Source organism: Sparus aurata, chromosome 9 (assembly GCF_900880675.1).
Source record: "Sparus aurata chromosome 9, fSpaAur1.1, whole genome shotgun sequence".
Classification (NCBI taxonomy): domain Eukaryota; kingdom Metazoa; phylum Chordata; class Actinopteri; order Spariformes; family Sparidae; genus Sparus; species Sparus aurata.
The window spans coordinates 26958714-26979473 of NC_044195.1; positions in this window are offsets into that span (position 1 = coordinate 26958714).

The window sequence follows — 20760 nt, forward strand, 5'->3', positions numbered from 1 at the left end:
CTAATGTTTTCTTTTATTTTGTAATTTTTATAACATAGCGAACGTAAGGTCACATAATTGAAGCTTGAAACTGTTGTTAAACCTCTACCATCACTTTTTGAAACACTTCTCTACTCTGCACCAGTACACAGTGCGAGAAAGTCCAAGTCAGGGCGTAGTTGGGTAGGTCATTTGTAGGATGTTCCCTCTGGAGACCGAGTTTGTTTATGACCAAGTGTCAAGACTAATTTGTTTTTTAATAACATAACATCAGTAAATGAACGTTTTTAAATGATGTTACACACGTTATATGAGTTAAGGCACTACACTAGGCATTTTACCCCATAGTATAATCATTTCCTAATCATAACCAAGTAGTAATTGTGCCTAAACCTAACAAACCGTGAACATTAATAACATTCCGGCAGCCACACGCTTTATTTTGAAAGTCTAATCGGACGTTGTTTATTACATATTTTGGCTAACTTCAGCCTTCATTTGAAAAGTATAACCAGACATTGCATATAACATATTTTGATGCAAAAACTGATGTTAGGGGTAAGTAGAGCGTCATAGTTTGAACCTTAAGGCCACTGACCAAGCTGCAGAATTGGGGAAGTTGGGAGTGAGAAAGTGTTGATTTAAAAACTGTACATGTAAAAAGTCTTTAAAATTTAAATCTTCCTACTTTAATCTAACATTTATGTGATTATGGTGTGAACAGTCTAAAAAGGAGGGGATGGATCCTTTTTTTTGGCACAAGTATAAATCTGTTTTATGCTCATTTTGAGGGGGAGGATATGCAGAATATTCTCTGAGTTCAAGTATTTTGCATGCGAGGTCTTTGACAGAAAGCACAGCTAATGAACGACACATCTGCTGCAGATAAAGTGTGCAGAGGCTTTTACTCTCTCCAAACCATCTGAAAACCAACAGAAAAGACTCATCATTGGAGTAGGTGGTCTTTCCGTTCTAACTACAGTTATTACAGTAATTACGTGTCATGGTTCATAGGCTGAATGTTTTGTTCGAAAGATATACCCAGACCAGATAAGACGGCAGTGTCTGTGGTCAAGTGTAGACCCTCCCTTACTAGTTGCTGCTTGCGTGCAGAGAGAAATCCTGTTGAGCGTCCTGACTCACTTATATATTCTGTGCCCTGAGGGAAGTGATGAAGTCACCAAGTCAAGTGTAAGAATGCAAGAGATACACTTTCAAAGTAAACAGATGTGCAGTAAAAAGGTGCTATTTCAGAATCATGCGGTTCTATTCTTATCCAAACATACTGCTCACATTCAGGGAGAGAAAAAAAAAAAAGACAGTTTCCTTCGCCTCTCCTCCTCTCTGGTGCACCATCTGTATGTTGACTTAAGCAAGCATAGTGAATCTTTTAGTGCACTGATGTAAGTGAACATGCTCTTCATCTCCCTCTCCATGTGTATAAATAGTTAATGTGCGGATGTGTTCTGGTGGTGGCAACACCGTGTGCCAATTGCATGTGCGTGTTTGTTTATGCAAGCATGCATGTTACTTTTTTTTTTTTTTTTTTTGCTTGCTGGGCACACATGCGTTTTAATACCCTGCTCGTATTATGAGTTTGACATCGACCTGATGCGAACACCGAAGAACCGGCGGAGATCCCTGCTGGGTTCTTCTAAATGGCAGCCAAATCAAAAGTTCAGCTGAAATTAATCAACACGCTCACTTGTATTGTATCTGCTGTAATGATTTCATCTCGCATGGTAAGAAACAAAACGTCAGATGATCACATCAACTATTCTGTGCCTGAACAGATGTTATAATCCTCGATAAATACTTCTTTAATATCAGATTACTGTGAGAGAAGAAAACAAACATTCGTCTTCATGAGAATAGCTCTGGCCTGTAAAGAAACACCAGGCCTGGGCTTGTGTGTTGAGTTTATTTGAACAGTGGCTGTTATTTTGATAGAGAGCAGGTCTCGAAGTGACTGCAGATTTGAGCTGAAACAACATTATGCTGGTGAATGAGATTTATTATCTTATGATCCCTTGGCATGAACTAGCAGGTCTGCATCACTTGTTAAACAGTCTTAAATGTTTTCGGGGACAAGGTCGGGCTGTTTTGCAATGACGCCTAGATGGACACTCACTATGCATGCAAATAACATGCGCTGACGTGCGTGTGTTTCTTCACTGTGCAGAGCCGAAGTAGCTTAGAACACCACTGCATTACCCAAATCCCCATCTGTGCGGTAAGTTGCCATTTGGAAAAATCTAAATATTTGTTTGTTCAGTTTGTTCTGGAAACAAAAAAGGTTTTGCCAGGACACTGACATGTTCAGTCCTTTGGTGCTGCATACCAAACTGTCAACAAATATATTGATTAATCTTAACCTTAATTGCTTAATTGTTATTGTTGTTTTCTGAAATGAGTGTTAAAAACGTTTTTTATTGCTCAATTATCCTTTGAGTAAACAAACTAATTAAAGGCATATATTTTTTCATATTCCAACGAGCAACAAGACCACAGCGTGAAAACTGTAATCAGTGATCTTGTGACTGCTGGGAATGTGTATGTCAAGTATGTGTGCAAGAAAAAGCAGGAGAAAGCATACCTCACACTGTGTGTGTGTGTGTGTGTGTGTGTGTTTGAGCATTTATGCATTCAGGTCTTTATATATATTTGTAGTCACATGTGCATTTGTTTGAGTGTGTTTGTGACTTTTGTGAATAATATTTTCAGATCCACTGACTTATCTGTCATTCTTGTGGTTTAAATTGTTTATTTTACTTTGACCAGTGAATGCATAAAAAGCATCCAAAAGACTAAGTCAGTCCATTGCCGCAGTGAAGTAAACCAAATCTCTCTTTGGTGAGTGGCTCATTACGGTGATGGTCAGGCAGTGTGACAGTATAAGCAAGCAGACAATATGACAGGGTTGGGAGAATGCGTGAAGATGAAGATGAAGAAAGATGTGCAGGAAGCTGAAGATAAGGAGACAGACAGGCAGCTAGCTGCTACAAGCTTGATGGGGCATAAATGTTCCCTTTGCCTTTTCCCTCAAGGGTGGACTGAAAAGAACAAATGTGAGGGACCAGTCCCTACAAGTAAACTCAGGAGAAAGAACATTGAATTCTGTTTTATAACAGTAATCCACATTATGCTGCGGGTGCACCAAACAGCGAGTCATGCAAAACAACAGCAGCCGTATTAATGATCAGCAGTATCACGTTAGAGACGACAACAGCGTGTGACTGATCATCCGACCGTTGGTGTAAGAATGACTTCCTTGTTCTGCCCAAGAAACTTTAAAAAGAACGAAGACTCATTACGTCACCAAAACTTGCTTTGTTGCCAGACCGTGGTGACAGATGTAATGAAGTCTGCGGGAGGTGCACGGAGAGGCACTCTAAAACCAAACATATCTACATGGTATGGCTTCCTGGAGGAATGCCTCCAGGAATTAAAGGTCACACTTCGGAGGGTAAGTTAATGACTGATTTTCCCCCCAAATGACAGACAGGGCTGATAATGTTGTGACCAAACGGGGCCAGTCCGACCAAATACCGCCGAACCAAAGCCTTTCCCAGACGAAATCGTTAAGCTACTCTCTGAAGTGTGTTCTTTCATTTTCTGGAGCTGTTTCTTCAGAAGTCATCAACGTTGATGTTGGGTTTAGATCTGGTGACGTAATGGCCCATCCTTCTTTTTTAGATATCCCCTTCTAGCTGCAAATATCTTCCAGAAAAGCAAGAGCAATCATGTTAATAGTTCCCTGATGTTGTTGTCTGTAGGTTTTGTCCGTAAAGGTTTGAGGTGATAAGAGGCAGGCAGGCAGCGGAGATCAGCGGGCAGGCCAGCAGGATGGGATGTGGGCCAGTTAGTAAAGGTAACCCAAGGAAACAAAACAATCAAAAAGCACCAGGAGGCCTTCACGTCTGCTACCACATAGATAGACTGAACAATCTGGCAACGAGTGAACCAGGCTTTACGCACTGAAGGCTGATGCGCCTGATGAGTCACAGGTGAGCTCATGCAATCAGAAGGGGGAGTAGATTGGACCAGGTGAGATGAATCTGATAGTCTTCTGCAGAGACACACAACTACAGCACACACAGACAAGAGAGACAAACACATGGAAACAAGGAATGGGAAAAACCCTGTAGCCTTGTTAAAGGCCATGGCAAAACTGTTCACACTGAGCTGCCCAGGGAACCATCAAGAGTACTGGAATATTTGCTAATGCTTTTTTTTTTTGGCTCGCCTTACTCTTAATGGATTGCTCATGACAAGTCACTCCGAATTCACTTGGGAATGTCTAAAATGCATGTTACGGTAGAGTCTGGAAGCACTGCTGTCCCTGTCTGTTATTTTAGACGTACCAAATTAGCAACGATGGCCTTTTTTCTGAGGCCAGATCAGAAAGGACCACACAAGTGGATAAGTTTAATCCAATTAGCTGAAGCAGACCAACCCTCTGAGTTTAAATCAGTTCGAAGAGCATTACAAACTGGCATGGTTTGTGCACAGGCGAGGACGGGAAGACTCTGCCTCGGGGTTACCCATCAACCAAGCGTCAGTGATATCTGTGAGGAGAGGTGTCTGCACGGATGCCAAAGTAACCAAAGATTAGACCCCAGCCACAGTTTGTTTACAAGACTATAGAAGTATCTGCTGCCGTACTGCCAGACTACAGAGCTTCTTCTTTCGTTAGGCTGCGATGTGGGAAAGTCATCCTCTGCACCTCACCAGAAATAATAGCTTACTTACTTGTATTCTTTATTTTTGTTTTAATCCATTTATATAAACTTACAACTACAACTGAAACTTTATTGTACAACCCTGTGTTGTGTAATGAAAGCAAACACATCTTGATTATTGAAAGTTATCTGCTCTAAAGTGATTTTTCAACGACTTCAAAGATCATAATAATCTCCAGCAAACCGATGATGCATGTATTTCAGTTTTAACTTTTTGGAAAACAACCCCTTAAAACTCTGTTTCAAGCAGTTCTGTCTAAAGATAGGTCCTGAGTTTTGATAACTAATTCATCATTCTTATACCTTGTAGAATTGCTCCATTCCAAATTAAAATTCAATGTGACAGGAACAGGGAACAGGCGAGGCACAACCACATTATCTCATAGGCCCTCTCTTGTATATAGTCCTTTCAGCTTCTTTACAAATACTTGATCTGCGCTAACACTGCAGTTTGATCTGTGTTACTAATTCATGTCCTCTTCCACCAGGGAAGGATCGAAGGGGAAACAGGGATCATTTTTTGTGGTTCTCCCCGCATTAAGTATTGAGAACGGAGGCCAACGAGTACATGCTTTTAACACCATTTGCAACATGTTCCGCACGACCTAAGCTGACACTTGCTCCGTTGGATTTGAGTTCCACTTTCCTGAAGCCTGACAGGGAATGAGATGGTGGGGAGAAATGCTATGGCCCTGCTGACGGATTCACTTTAACTCAAGCCTCATGCGCACACACACACATACTGCGATCGCATCCTTGTCAGCTCGGGAGATGGGGACTGACATGAGGAGCAATTTCCTAAAATATTGATCAGCGAGGGTCAAACATTTCCTCGCACGAACGGCTATATATGGAAGAGGGCCAACCTCTCTGGTCCAGCAGATTTCCCCAGGAGGAACCTTTAGCTCCACTGATTCATCTAGAACTCGTTGAAAGACTGTTCTTTCAGCTCAACAAAGTAGCCTACAACACAGCAAAGTAGTGCCATACTTGGACTTGGAAACGGGACAGCGCTTATATTTATGTGAGGACAAGAGTATAGATAAGCATGCAGAATGAAAAAGGCCTATTCCAGTGAGCCTAGCCTAGTGAAATCTGACTATTACAACCCGTATTCAGGATTTCTGTTAAAGAAAGTGAAACCATTACAGCAGCAAAGGAGGAAGTCAGGCCAAAGTAGTATAAAGAGCAAGAACGTCCACATAGGGAGGATGTTGGGGACAGATGGTTTAGCCAAACAAGCACAATACTTTCTCCAAGAGTGTTGCTAATGTCCAGAGTGAAACCAAGACTCATTTGAATTCAGTAACATAGTAAAGTTATGTCACGTAAATCACGTTCACTGCAGTTCCGTACATAACAGAGGTACTTTCATAACAGAAGATATATGAGTAATGTTATTTTACTTTAATGTATGATTTTATTTCTCTGGTAGCTGCCACCATTATGATGTTTTGAGAGCGACTGGCAATTGAACTGTTCAGTCATTTCGGGGTGAGGATGTGTTGAGAACAAGCATTTAGTTAGTGAGCAGTTTCTAGTCGTAATGAAAGCAATGGCAGCGCAGATACAGCAGCTGGTGGCTGTTTTTGAACTGTTATTTTCTTCAGCTTTATTGCTGAAACAAGTATAACCCACGATATAAATAAATCCATCAGCGCTGGAGAAGGAAGTGCGGGTTTTGGATTAAGAACAGCGGACTTTGAGACAATCACTTCAACCATCAGATGTGACCAGCTGCGCTGCCCCAAGGAGGAGAGGGGAGAGATCCAGAATGGGAGCCATGCTAATCCAGTTTGGATTTATGGCTGCTCCTGGCTAGTGTCCATTCACAGGAAAATAAAACGGACAAATGTGGCTGGCCAAACAACACAAAACCAGAGACCGTTGTGTACCACATCTTTACAGAGTTCTGGCTCCACCACAACATCCCGGATCAGGTTGCACTCGATGCGAGGCCTGTGTTCTGAGCCGACAGGGTACAGGACTAGAGCGAGACGAGGGAAGGTGGACTCTGTGTTTACGTAATCGATACTTGGTGTTCACACGCAATCAAAGTAAAAGACTTGTTTCCAAGATGTGGAACTTTTAAAATGAAGATGCGGACCATGCTATCATTACCACCTTGTTGCTGCTGTCTACATTCACCCAGAAGCAAGTTTATAAAATACACTACAGAATTGTTTCCTGGGTGTATATGTGTTTATGTATATATATAAATAACTGCATATATGCTTTATGTGTAGCATGAAGGAGTCTACAAACTTTCACTACATTATGCAACCCTGGGCTGTAGAAATAAATCACCTCGAACCTTGTAAGTGTATTTTTCAAAATGTCAGACTATTCCTTTAACCTCAGAGGACAACTCTCAGCTGAATTAAAAAGAGAAAACATCTGAGACTGATATCTTGATTATTGCCCGCAAACAAAGGAATGTACTTGATGTTTGGTCATTAATGTTTGGGCTTTTATCTGGACATTCTTTCCTCATCTGTCATGCATTCTCTTGAATAGTTGGAAACCTTTCTCTGGGCATCATTAAAGCCCTCATCAACATCCATCTACTGTTTTTTTTTATGTATCTGAAGTGGTCTTTTTTATATTGTACAGGATAGGGCTGAACTGACATTTCTGTTTTAATCTCATACTATTCATGCTATTCATGATCAAGAATGTTGGACGTTTTAGAAAAGTGTGACTCAACAGGCACAAGCACCCTCTGGCCTCCTACACTGTTGACAGGTAGACAATATGTGTTTCTTAGGTTACACCACTTCAGCACAAAACTGTTTCTGGGGAAAACCTTTGCAGTTACAGGTAGAGTCAGATGTTGTTGAGTTTAGGTCTTAATCCAGTATCAATGTTTATTCCTGGGCAGCGACCTCTAGTGGCTCTAGTACTTATGAAGGTAGCAAACGAAGACGTCAGATGCTGTAAAACAAAGTCCGAAGATTGAAGAGGTGGGGTGGATGGAAACAAACAGAAGACTTTTTGATTTACTGATTTGGTTACTTACCACATGCTTAATTCAACGCTAATTTGAACCCGACCCATTAACTTTTCCTAAACCTAACCACATAATTTTGGTGCATTGACTAAACTCTACTTTGCACTTGCCACTTTCTTCCAGCTAAACGAGTATATTACCTCACTGTAACATTTCTGCTTAGTGCATTTGTGTGTGGCGATTCTGTGGTCATTGCTCTCGAAAGATAAGAAGCAAAAAAAAAAGAGAAACCCATTGATGCCAGACTTGGAAAATCTTGATGTTATGCCAGCTGATACAAAAAAACAATTTGCTGCTCTGATGACCATTTCAGTGGATACTGTGCTTCCATTCCTCAAAATTAGCCAGAAAGATAAAACAGAGCCTGGCTGCACTTTAACCCACACAAAGCTTATAAATAAATCCTTTCAGAAGCAGTGGTGTGCACAAGGGGGAGTTGGGCGTGGGGCGGCCGCGACCCTCATGGCCCAATTGTTGAATAGTGCGTTAAAGTGCCCTCCTGGGAGCCAAAACGTCCACTAAAGTGCCCTCCTGGGAGCCAAAACGTCCGCTAAAGTGCCTTCTTGGGAGCCAAAATGTGTGATAAAGTGCCCTCCTGGGAGCCAAAATGTGCGCTAAAGTGCCCTCCTGGGAGCCAAAATGTGTGCTAAAGTGCCCTCCTGGGAGCCAAAATGTACGCTAAAGTGCCCTCCTGGAAACCAAAACGTGCGCTAAAGTGCCCTCTTGGTTGGCAAAACACACTTAACTGCCCCCTTGGCTGGTTAAAACATGATAAACAGCCCTCTTGGGTGGCAAAACCGCATGCTAAAGTGCCCCCTTGGGAGCCAAAACGTGCACTAAAGTGCCCTTCTTTTCACCCCTGCCCTTCAAAAAGTCTGTGCACGCCACTGTTCAGAAGTCTGGCTACCTCATGAAACTGACGAATGCTATGTATGAAACAATATGCAATAAGTCTTTGCTATTACTGCAGATAGTCAGTAAGCTTAGCTGCAAGTTTCCCTGGAGGTAGATGGTAGTTGTAGCCACAGAAGGTAATTCAATCTAATTTCAGTAATTTCTTTAGTAAAACCAAAGTCATATCTTTTAAGCATTGCGGTGTGTTGTTTTGGCAGAATGGCATTTCACTAATCTGTACAATGCGAGTGACGAATGCAAAGTTGACCAGCTCCATTAGTCAGAATAGCCACAATTAATTCTCAGTTTGAAACACACCTGACTCTCCTTTCAGCTAAGATCATTTTTCTCACTTTTCTTCTCGAGCTTTTACGTTTAGTTTCTTTATGCCTTGACTTCACATTAATGACCCAATCAAAACTTCTAAAAACAACAAAAAGGTCAGGTTTTACTCTGGAAAACTACTCTGTCTCCTACATCCCATACATGTACAGGTTCTTTCTTTCTTCCTCTCCCTTCTCTCCTTCTTTGCTCAGAGCTGTACGGACCACAGCCTTCCCCTGTACGACCCTGGCGGTCGTCCCGCTTTGATCACTTATCTGCCCCAAACAAGTTAAATTGCTGCATCATCAACCGAGCCTTAAAAACATCTGAGACAGTATAATTAGTAATTTCGGCATTAATAACGCAACGAGGGACAAGCAGTGGTACCCTTTAATCTTCAGTTCTTCAGAGGGTTGTTTTATGTCCCTTCTCCTTCTCCACCTCCTACCTTCTTCTTTACTTCTACTGACCCATGATAGACTGCAGCCCACGGTCTTCTACCAGACCAGACTTGAAGCCTCAGAGAAAGGGTGTGTATGGTTCTGTAGACAGATCTGACAGCCAGTGGTTAGCCAAATGACTGCATTTGTTGGTGATTTCTCATTTGTAGCCTTGTAATGACTTATTCTCCTGTGACCTGTAGTGCATCAAAGGACGATAATGAACTCTGAGGATCAACGGAGGAGTTAAAGTGACTCAGTGGTGTGTGCAGAGTTGGTGGTCTGGCCTGATTGGCTTATCCAGCAGAAATTGCACATTTTGGACTGTTTAGGATGAGTAAGTGAGCTCCAAGTGCTAAAGGAACCAGAGTTACACCATGTAAACATGTATGCAACCGCAAACATGCAAACCGACCACATGTTTGGCTGTTCTGCTTAGATTTTGTTCATAGTAGCACCCTGAAAAATGTAAACTTAACTTAAATTTAAATTTAACTAATTCACATCCTCATCAGGATACAGATATTGTTAAGCAAGGACACCGCCATACCAACTGATCTTTTTAGGACGGTTCCATATAGACGTTATGATGCAGTTCTGCTGGAGATCGACACAGCAGAGGAATTCCAGTTATCGGTTACAATGAAGGTCAAACTCTTTATCGTTGACTTCACGACCTTGGCCTCAATCATGGTCATTACCACAACTGCTCTCAGCTGTATACGTGGCCTTGATGAGGACTTAAAAGAAAGTTTTCTTCTTTGTCTCCATAGTTGACAAAAATCAGGGTCTTTATTCTTCAAGCAGAGCTGAAATGAAAAATGCCATTTTAACCCTTTCATATCACTTTCACTGCAATACCATGCATCCTGTGCTTCCAAACAGTGCCTGTCTTCAACATTTAATGGAGTGGCACATTTAATGTCATGTTTCTGGGAGCCAGATCAGGTTTACTGATCACTGTATAAAAGGCACACATTTAGAGCTTTATTCACTGATTTGGATGAAACTGGATCGTATTTTATGGTAGCAATGTTTTCTGGTTTTCCCTATTATCCTCTGGCTGCTCTGCATGAACCCCTCGCTGATTTACAGAGCCTCCTGATTGACAGGAAGGATGCCTTTACTTGTTGCTTCGGTAGTCGCGGCAACATCGATTACTGTAGCAACAAGGAAAACCATCTTCCGTTTCAGCTCGACTTCAAGACGTTAGATGTTTGGTCTCCAAGCTTTTAAGCATTACAACTGCAGCTCTGAAGTGGGATCATTTGCCACTGAAACCTAATCACAATCAGTTGTCTGCTGTAAGTGGTGCAATAAGTACTGTCAGCTCCACCATAAGGTTGTTTTATGGTCCTTCATTCCCGTCTTCTTTTATCAGTGTTTTGTGTGTATCTTTAGCTGTTTCCAGTGTTCCTGTCTTCCTCCGCAGGCTTTTTTCCCTCCACACCTGCACTGCATCACCTTAATAGCCTTGTTAGCACTGCTCTGTTCTCAGTGTCTCTCCACCTGCACCTCATCCACTCATTACTTTAGTGTGTATTTAAGCCTGTGTTGGTCCCTAACCCTTTGTTGATTACTATTTCTATCCATCTGTCTCTTATGCCTGTTTGTCCTTAGTCTTTTATGTTACTTAGACATTTTTCTTTGCCTGCCCTTTTTTTACTTGGATTTTGGACTTATCAGCATTAACCCCTGCTTTTTGTTCCTGTACCTTCTTGCCTAAGTCAGCGCGTTTACATGACACTTAAGAAAACCGAATTACTGTGTTAGTCCGAATATGGTCGGATTTTTAAGATGCATGTATACACCTTAGTCTGACTAAAATCGGACCGGATCGGATTTCTCATAGTCGAATTAAAACACCTAGATTATTCGATTGATAGTCGCATTACTCCTGCATGTATACGTTCCATCAGATTGGATCGGATTTTGCGTTCTGCGCAGGCAATAGATTTCTTTCCCGGGGCCGTGAGCTGGAAGTAGAAGGACGGCGACGGCGGCTTTTTTCCTCCGAAATCACCGTGAGAACGAGCGCCATTGTGCATCTAGAGGCAGTTTGTGGTTGCTTGTGACGTAAAGAGGTCAGCCGGAGGCGGCTTTGTTACCACTAGTTGAAATCGGTATAGCGCCACCTATCGTATACTGGGGTATGATGTGCTCCGGCCAATAATCCGATTTTCTCACTGGCATGTATACTTGGATAATTGCAGTTGTCTGACTGAGTAGCATAGTTGAACTATGGCTGTAATCTGAGCTGTGCATGTAAATGCACTGAGTGTGTTTCTTGTGTTTGTGTCCATTTTTACATAAAACCTGACAGTTTCCTCAAAACCCTGGTGAAATTTGGCTGCATCCAAATCTCCACCTTGGACCTGGACTTCAGTTGTACCCCCTGTGATGTTTGCTGTAGCCCTAATGACCACAAAAAAACTTGCATACCTCTACAATCTTTACTTCTATATATTATCTTGATGCATTTAAAAATCATTTCTGGCCTATATGATTAAGTAACATTTCAATAAAGTAATTGTTTTACAGATTTATAATAAGTTTTACATCGTCACGTCCGTACTCCGGTGAAGTCGGCCGCCCAAGTGGACTTTGTGTCTGTAGAAAGTGAAAAATGTGGGTCTGGACAGCCCTCAGAACTCGCGGACTTCTCGTGGACTTCCTGCGAATGCACCTGCAAATCCTGCAAGTCTGCAAGTGTGGTGAAGTACGGACATTTGGATGCAGCTTTAGTAACAGTAAAGCTCAAGATTCACATCTGTTGTTTTTAGCTGTGTCAGTATTTAGTATCTAGAAGACATGTTACAGTAATGATTGTGCTTTAGAGCAAGTACAGCACCCAACGTTCCCTCCAGTACATTTTAATTCATTCTTTCTTAAATTGATTTAGTGCTGTTGAGACAGACAGATAAATCACCTGCCTTTTTTTCTTGACAGTCGAAATGAGGGCTCTACGGACGGAGACAGTGTTGAACATTGGGCGTTGGAGCTGATTAGATTTAGGTTAATCAGTAGCAAGTTCTTTGTGTCAAGGCAGAGGCAAAGATGTGTCCTGAGGCCATTTCTAGTACCTTACATAGAGTTCACTGCTCATGCTGTCTCTGCACAGACCTGCCGGTCTGAGCTCACCCTTCATTCTTCACATACTTCCCTCCTCCGTTCCCTCCTGTCCATCCCTCCTTTTTCTCTCCCATGATCCCGCAGGGCAACCCTGTCTGCATACTGTGGTGCACAACGTGGGTAGCCATGCCAGGAACAAGCTGGATCACTTGGCCTTATTTTACTTACTATGTGCTTAAATTCCTCAGTGCCGTCTATCTTTGCCACACACGTTCACTGGTTATAAAACCGTAAATCTTTATATCACTCTCTGACATTTGAGCCTGAGAAAGGCAGTTAATCATCGGCGTCTGAGAACACGTCTCTGAATAGTTTTCCAATTAGAATAAAACATATCTTTTATTATTATTTTTTGCTTTTTCAACAGAAACAGCATATTTCTGGGCTGCAACGTGTACGACTGCACCTATAATTGCTACCTATGTTAAACATACAGTTTCTCCCTTTTTGCATACATACAGCATATACAGTACATTCCATGTGTTTAACTAAAGGGAAGAGTGTAAAGGAATGTAGCTTAAAACTTTCACCTTCTGTTTCGTACAGGTGTGACTGGCGCTCACAACTCCTGTTTCATGTCCCCACCGCAACCGCCACCGCTTGAACCTGCACATGCTGCTCCCTTCTCTATCAGTCGAGCTCAGAGGTCATTGACCTCTGGTATTAAATAATAATAAAAGGACACTCCTCCCTTCCCTTTTTGATGTGACAGACTGAGGTGATCAGGTGCAGATTAAGTGGAGAATCAGTGATGAGGACAGATTTGAACATGTCAGATGGGGAGTGCCAGGGCTTCAGTGCTACCGCGGTGTTCAAACCTGCCCCATGCTGAAGGCGGGTGTGTGAGTGCACATGTACTGTATATGTACATGTACACACATAGACAATCTTTTACAAGAATGTTTCCCTGCAGACCTCCCAGTGGATGGGACCTGAGCCACAAGTAGGTGAAGACATCTACACCCACAGTCTGTGTTTGGATAAGGGTTGTCATTATTGATAATCATTAATAGCTACACAGAAGTTGCTCAATATGATGAGGTGATTTTTTTTTTTCTCTTTTGGCCTTCGATACACCAAATCCACTTCATATCCACCCTGGAAATGATGCTGAAATCTTAACATAACAGCTTGTGTTGGACTGTACAAGGAGAAACAAAGCTTTTCTGAAGATGAGGATATAATGGCTTCATGAAGTGGGTGTTGTGTAGCACAAATGTTAAGAAACAAACTTTGCGTGGGCCACAACTGTGATCACTTTAAAAGTAATTCCAGCATAAACAGAGGTACGTTGAGCATACCGTGGCGGGCTAACATGCTCACGCTGACAATGCTTTGTAAGTCTGTGCATCACGTTCACCGTAGTTATGCATGTCAGCAGAAACATCTGAGGCTAATGGGAATGTCACTGGTTTTGCAGAGTGAATGGTCAGGTGATAACTAAAGTGATCATAGTTCATCCTGAGAGGAACATGAATGTTTATACAACATTCAATGGCAATCAATCCAAAAGGTGTGGAGATCGATCCCGCTAAACAACGTGTCATAATTTCATGGTGGTCAAGGGGATCATTGCAGTTGCGATTAATCTTGGAACCATAAATATTACAAACATTTTTCACAGGACCAGCGAAAACTTGCTTCCTACTAATTGTTTTAGGTTAAAACATTTGCTATCAGCAACGTGAATTCATCTTGTCGTCGTTGAGATATTTCAGTCCGGACAAAAGTTGACTTTGTCATCCGACTGGTAGAGTATCCTGATTTGTCAGCCAGGCAGAAAGTCAGGCAGCGGAACGCCACAGTGCATCCGGTCAATTTTCAAAATAATCTGCGCAAGTCAACAAAATCAGGCAGGCTTGACGCTGTGCTTCTGAAACTCTCTTGATGGGGTATGGTGTCGCGTGGAGGAAGGAACAAAACAGCAGCACTATCACCAGGTAACAGATTTTCCCAGTGGAATCAAGCGGTTAGAGCCCTGCTGCCAGCATGGCTGAAAAAACTCAAAGCTGACTTACTGTGCAGTATGAAACAGGACCCATTGTGTTACCAAAATGTTGCATGTAAAAATGATCCACGGAGCGTTCGTGTACGTGCTTGCATATCAAAGACAATAAGACTGTTTATGTCATTGTGTGTTGAGTGAGAAGCATGAGGTGTACAAAACACCGCACTACTTCATCGCCAGCACCTGAACATGATGACATCATTTTTTTGACCATGTTACCTACCTACCTGCACCAGATGGCTCATGAACAGCATTCCTCTTTGTATGAGGCAACCACTACAGGTATCTCACCACCTATGATGATCACACCTTCTGGCAGCATGGTGTGTGTGTGTGTGTGTGTGTGTGTGTCTGATGTCACTAGTGGGCATTCATCTTGCGTGATCAGCCCAATACAATGATACACACACCAGACATCTGGAGGGCTGTGCCTTTATTGGGGTTGTGACATAAAGAGTATTCTCTTACAGGGATCAACAAAAACGGCGTGTGTGTTCGCGAGCGTGCGCATGAGTTTATGCCAGTTCGTGTGCACTTGCAGGTACTCGCATTTGTTCGTTGGTGTCTGTGGATTTGCATTCATGTACGCGCGTGCCGTTGCGTGGGGGAACAAAGAGATCAGACACCGAGAGGGAGCGTTTAAGAGTTCGCCTACCTCCCAGTGTCACAGCAATAGCCTTCATCTCACCCGGAGAAACCACAACAGAGGATCAAGGGGGATACCTCACTGGCACATGACGGATACCGCCCGCCTAAAGGGGAATTCCACCCTAAAATGGATTTTATGCACAGGTGGGATGCAAGGCAAACACCTACTCGTTGCAAAGACGACTCATGGCATACCTCCAGTTTATTCAATCATTTAGTCTATAATAGAAATGTGAAAGCAGACAAAATGGGTGCCAGGGTGCCAACCCGACTGGATCGGCAGTTAACCTTCCCTTTCCTGGGAGATATCGTGCACGTTAGCAGACAGAAATTTAGAGTAAAAGCAACATTTCAAGGGAACCAATGTGGATGGTTTCATTAGTCTATGTCCATTACATTGTGCAATCAACATTTTCTCATGACGGTACGTTAAAGCAGAAACCTTAACACAAGTTACGTTATGTATCTGCAGACTTTGTCACTCTTTATACTAGTTTACCGGCTTCCTCCTTTGAAGTCATAATAAATACTACAGCCTCTAGAGGCCGCCGCCTAAGAAGAAATGTAAATACGCGTTATAATTAGCTGCGTTCACAGTCGACCTATATGGTTGTTTTACTGATGAGGACAGGCTGCAAAAAACACTTGGATAAGATAAGATCGGGCCTCGAAATACCTAGTTTTGTCATCACGACTCGATAAAAATATCGAAATAATATTTGTTACCAAAAACATGGCTGATGGTTGCTAAAATGACCAGCTGATATAGGAAGAGAACAGTGATGTCTAACGGGGCAGCTGTAAGAGAGATCATCCATGTAGTCTGAACGTAATATGACATGAATGATGACATGATATTTAACATTAAAGGGAAAAAAAATGTTATGTATCCGTGATTTGCAGTGTACAAAGCCGACATTTTATTCTCCCGGTGACTGAGCTGTCACTGCAGAGGAGCAGCTGATGTGTGATGACTTGACTTCAGTTGCTGGTAGAATCCACTTCATCTCCGCTAGTCTAAATAATTGTGATAGAATCCAAGTTTTAGCCGTTGGCTGGAAATAATAAGCTTTTTTAGACGTCAGCAATGACAGTAAGCCACAGGAGCAGCTTTTAATTACAGGTTATTGGCCCGTTAACGTTTACACAAGACTCTGCTGTGCTATGTCATCAAAGCAAAATGAGTGAGAAAGGGTCTCTGTGGGTCGTTATGTCCTATTTTTAAACTGATGCTTTTACTTGCATCGAGCCATTTTATGTCAATACTTGGCGCTAAACCAAACTAAGATTACATTTGTGTGGAAAAGCTAAAACATCAAATGAGCCTCTAAGCATGTTTCCCATTCACTTACACTGTCATAATTTGTTTGCAGTTACAGTAGCTTATGAGCAAAAGGTGGATTAGACTCTTAACTGAATTAAGCCCTTGTTGAGACATTTAACTACACGGCACTGTCTGAAATAAATTATAAAAAATTTGAACTGAAGGCGGATTGTCATCTCACCTGAGATCGCGTATAACCTGGAGCTGTGGTATAATTATGCTGGCATGTGTGAAGTAAGTCTTTTATTGAATTTCTGTGGGTTAGTTTAGTCATTTAGTCATTTGGCCGTCAGCCTTTGAGAAGAAATGACACCGTGTTAGTTGTTTTTCTTGTGGGAAAGGAATAGAATGGGTCTTTGTGTCAAGCTGAGGTTCAGATAATATGCGAGCCAAGAGGATGCTTTGCTGTTTTCTGCTGCTGCAAGATGAAAGAGCGCAAGAATTCAGAATTAAGAATTCCTCTCCGGTGAAATCCATCCATTTGTCCCATATTTGTCCAGATTTAGAGAGAGATAGAGAGTTAGGATTAAGTCAGGGAATGTGACTGAACTTAATATGAATACAAGTTTAAAACATTACTTTTTTTTTCTGTAAATGTTTATGCCTGAATTACTTCAGGTAGATTTTTTATCAGCAGTGGTCTGTTGTTGTGGTGTGTTCACCCAAAGTGAGTGCGACTGTGGGATCATTTGTGTTTATTCACCCCAAATGACAAGATGACTGTCAGTCACTGAACTCAGCACTCACCAGATACTTTGGTTCTCTCTCTTCTTTCTCTCCTTTCTGTAAGTAACATCCAATGATGGATTTCACCTCCGTGGATCACTGCTGCAGTCGGGCTGATAAAACAGAAGTGAAGATAAATCCACTTTATAATCCCCCAAATTTGACAGTTATCGCCTCAGGTCATTAAACGGCTCCTGATCAGAGCAGAATCCAATGTGAACGCGGGCGTTTATCGTCCTGAGGGTATCAGAGAAGCTCTACCCTGTTTGCAATTTGTCTCAAGAAGCAGCAAAACATCACTGTTGCGGTATACGCGAGTGTCCCAATGCACATTTTCGCCCTAACTTCCTTTCATGGAATTTTTCGTAATGGTTCAGACACACTGCAAGAAGACGCTTGTCAGGAAAACACAGGTTGTTGGAAGCATTTGAACAAATGACCGATAATGATGTTCATCCTCTGGAGGACAATTTTCAAGAGACACTGTCAAAAGCCGGTGATGGACTGTAATTATTGCATTGTGGCTGTCAGTGAAAATGTGAATGTGCTTTGACGGTGCAGTTCATGACTGTCAAGTAAAGGAAAGGAAAGGAAAAGGGAATGTCACTTGTCACTCACTACTTTACACGAATAATGAAATTATGTCAAACAGGACCAGCAAAATCCTTTTTTTAGATGCAAGAATGTTATGGTTGTTGGATCCCAGGAGTAATACAATCATATGACTTGTCTTGTGCCTACAGTTCCCAGTGAACAGCTTTGGCTGGCCTATGCAGCAACTTTCCAATCATAGGTTAAAAACATTATATTGACATCAGGTCCGTTGAACCTTTTGAATTCTAAACACATTGATACAAAACATTATCATAGCGAGCTAAGTAGCTTACCTGCAGTGCTATTTATCCTTCTAGAGGGTTTGGGTTTGAGTTGCACGTTTTGGAGATGTCTCAGATTTATTATGAGATGTCTGCCTCCTCTGAAATGTAACGGGAGCGCCAGAAAAATACGTTTGAAATCCCTGTTAATCCCTATCCTGCTTATTATTGGATCTGTCCAGCAGAGCAATAAAACTGGAGCTGACTAGTTCTACCCTGCAATACAAAGTCATGCTGCTTATTTATTTCCATGTCTTTTAATGCACCATTAAAAAGGGCTGAGTTGATATGATATTATGTACGTATCCATAAAATGCACTGTAGCAGGTTGTAATTTTAAAAAATAGTCCGCTGGTTCCATTAAGATGTTTTTAAGATGAAGATTTCAACCAACTGATGGACTGGCCTTTCACTACTTCTGTCTAAATTAAGGCGCGAAAGAACCATGACGAATTTTAAGAGGTACATTTCCTACCATTATTATTGCATACATGCTGTGCTACAATGCAAAGCTTGGCAGGTGTCTCAGCCGACGGTAAGTTCCCAGCCCTTCACCACCATCCATCCATCCATCCATTCATCCATCCATCCATCCGTTCACTCATCCATCCATCTAACCACTCACTAAGGGCATCCAGTGCAGTGCAAGCCTCTAATCTGTGGGCCCTGAGCAGCTGCTGCCTTGTGGCTGACAGGCAGCAGGGCTCTTATTATTGTACACACATGCATGCACTCGCACACATGCAAGCGCACACACACACACACATGCACATACACACATGCGTACACCAAAGTCTTCTAATGTGGTAGGCCAGCTGCCAGTGGCGTGCCTTCCCCTCACCAGTGTGACCCAAACACTGCTTCTGCAGCTCCTGGTGCTCCTGCTGCACGGCTACACTCTGGGGAATTTCCAGTAGAGCAGCAAGAGAGAGCGGTGGGATCAAGAGATGGGGGGAGATAAAGGTGACGTAAAGGAAGTCTGGAGTGAATGCAAGGTGGGTTAAACACACATGATGAGAAAGAACAAAATAGGGGAGAATGTGAACTTGAATGATCCACCGACCTTATTGTGAGCAGTTTCATGGGAAGTACTTTCTTTCAACTAACTACACCCCTCAACCATATCAAAACACGGAGGGAAGTTTGTATTAACTCATTGATGACGGGCAAGTAAATTAAGCTACCTGGGCTAGCTGATGTCACAGCTCAGCCATGGTGGACACCATTAATATTTCCATCTTGTCCAAAATAGGGGAAGAAATTTGCAGGGCACAGCGGGAAAGTATGGTAGATGAGACTGACAGAAAAGTTCAAAAGCATGGAGAGGGAGAGAAAAACAAAGAAAACAACTTTTAGTATTTTGATCAAATCATCATAATTTGACCTGAAAATGAGCGAAAATATATGTCTGCAAATGCTGATCATGTCTAAGACAATATTTATTATTAATTCATTAATATGTTACACTGAGTGGATGGGATATTAACAGAAATGGACAAAACATGCAGAAGTCAGAGTTGCCAAGTTGACGGCTTGTCCTAAATATAGATAAAATAGAAGAGATAGAAATTTAGATTGTTACTGAGGCGAATTATATCTTAGGGATAAATCCGTTATACATTAATGTAATGCACCATTCAGTTATTCCAGGATTGTTTAGAAAACTCTTCCTTAATCTTGAAGAGTTCAGTCCAGATCTAATGATACTGACTGAAGATTTGATCATTTTCATGTGTAAGGATATCAGAATACTGAACAGTATGAACAATGGGCCATAAGGGGTCAAGTGGTATCCCCTTGATTTTAGTACTCGCACAGAAAAGAAGCCGATCTGCTCTGTTGTCATAACTTATCTCTTCAGGTTTCAGTGATAATGTACTCCATACTACTAAATTAGCCTTACATCATCCAGCACAGATCAAATACATATTGATCCTGACCATTGTTTCCAACAGAGGACACTCGCTGTGGCTGTTGGTTCCTCATTCCAGATGTTCAGATGTGGATCTTTTCCTTCAGGAGCCTCTTCTATAGTGTCTCTTGACGTTTTGTGCATATTGTCGTTGTATCTCACTCCCTTTTCTGCGGTTGTTGGCCAGCGGTTGAGTTTCCTCATCTGAACTGAGGGTCTAATGGTTTAGACCCCTTTTAAGCAAATCAAGAAACATCACTGCCACCACAGAAAAAACAAAGACAGATCAACTAATTTATTATAAGTAAACTCTAAACATCCTGCCATCACTGTTTCTTTGTTCTTTTTTTCGCAGTATAAAGTTTCCCATTGCATTTCCACCTGTTTAAAGTTAAAAATGTTCAACTTAATTCGGATGTATTTGTGTCGCTGGTGAGTAGACCGCCAAGTGAATCCCATGATGCCTTGCAAGGCGATACGGTCCCGGATCTGTCTTTATACCTTGAGGATAGAGGGAGTTGTGCGCTGTACAGATAATAAAACCCCTTGAGGCAAACTTGTGATTTGTGATATTTGGCTGTATAAAAAGAACTGGCAAGGACGACAGAGGTTTGAGTCCTACATCCCAGCAACATTTGGTTAAGGTTAGAGTAAAGCAGTAAGGGTTAGGGGTTGGTTGGGTAATTAAATAGTCAACTTTGCCACAAATCAGCATTGACCTCTTCACATATTTAATGAAACCACAA